Genomic DNA, 1,606 nt, shown 5'->3' on the forward strand with positions numbered 1-1,606 from the left:
GTCCGTGAAGTGTTCGGATCGCGGCGACGTGGGCGGTTCGCTGCCCGCGACGTCGCGAGAAGTCCACTGAACCTTATCATTTAGAGGAAGGAGAAGTCGTAACAAGGTTTCCGTAGGTGAACCTGCGGAAGGATCATAGTCGAAACCTGCCTAGCAGAACGACCCGTGAACGCGTTGTATACAACACCGGAGGTGGTGCGGGTGCATCCTCGCCTCTCGCCACCCCCGTGTCTCAAAGCGGTCGATCTCGTCGTCCCTTTGCCCATCGGGTCCGGTGAGATGTCGGGATCAACCTCTTCGAGGCAAAACGAACAAACCCCCGGCGCGAATCGCGCCAAGGAATCGAAACGAAAAAAGGGCACGCTCTGCCGTCGCCGCGATTCACGTGTGTCGGTGCTTGGTGATGTTGTTCTCCGTCGTAAAATATACAAAATGACTTCTCAGCAGATATCTCGGCTCGCGATCGATGAAGAACGAGCGAAATGCGATACTTGGTGTGAATTGCGAATCCGGTGAACCATGGAGTCTTTGAACGCAAGTTGCGCCCAAGCCATTAGGCCGAGGGCACGCCTGCTGGGTGTCACGCATCGTCGCCCCCATCCAACCATGAGCCCTCGAGCCTCGGTTGGACCGCGGGCGAAATTACGCCCGAGGCGCCACAAATGGCGGTTGGCCTAAATTTGAGTCCTCGACGACATCATCGTCGCAACAATCGGTGGTAATGTCAAGTAACCTCGCTCGAGTCGTGCGCATTCGCCGATCGAGACCCTTGAACCCTTTCGCATCGAGGTCGGTGGGATTACCCGCCGAGTTTAAGCATATCAATAAGCGGAGGAAAAGAAGCTACCAGATTCCCTAGTAACGGCGAGCGAACCGGAAAAGCCCAATTTGAGAATTGGTCACCATCGGCGTCAATTGTAGTTTGGAGAAGCGTCCGCGGTGGACCGGCCCAAGTCCTCGGAAAGGGCGCCGGAGAGGTGAGAGCCCGTCGCACCAAGAGGCGCTGTCTACGAGTCGGGTTGTTTGGGAATGCAACCCTAATCGGGCGGTAAATTCTGTCCAAGACTAAATACGGGCGAGAGACCGATAGCGAACAAGTACCGCGAGGGAAAGATGAAAATCACTTTGAAAAGAGAGTCAAAGAGTGCTTGAAATTGTCGGGAAGGAAGCAGATGGGGAACGGACTCTCGGCAACTGATATCTCGGCTCTCGCATCGATGAAGAACGTAGCGAAAATATGATACTTGGTGTGAATTGCAGAATCTCGTGAACCATCGAGTCTTTGAACGTAAGTTGCGCCCCAAGCCATTAGGCCGAGGGCACGTCTGCCTGGGTGTCACGCATCATCGCCCCCCATCCAACCATGAGCCCTCGAGCCTCGGTTGGACCGCGGGCAGAAATTGGCCTCTCGTGCGCTCACAGCCGGCGGTTGGCCTAAATTTGAGTCCTCAACGACATCATCGTTGCAACGATCGGTGGTAATGCTGTAACCAACCTCACTCAGAGTCGTGCGCGTTAGTCGATCGAGACCCTTAAACCCTTTCATCGCAGGATTCGTGCTCGATCGCGACCCTGTCGTCGAGGGATTACCCACGACTTTAAGCAT

The 1,606-nt window shown here is 55.2% G+C and overlaps 1 pseudogene; it reads left to right on the plus strand.

Annotated features, from left to right (window-relative positions):
* The first annotated feature begins 432 nt into the window (after positions 1–432).
* Positions 433–583, plus strand: LOC128041497 (5.8S ribosomal RNA; annotated as a pseudogene).
* Positions 584–1,606: the final 1,023 nt, after the last annotated feature.

The sequence above is a fragment of the Gossypium raimondii genome, chromosome 5 (assembly GCF_025698545.1).
Source record: "Gossypium raimondii isolate GPD5lz chromosome 5, ASM2569854v1, whole genome shotgun sequence".
NCBI lineage: Eukaryota > Viridiplantae > Streptophyta > Magnoliopsida > Malvales > Malvaceae > Gossypium > Gossypium raimondii.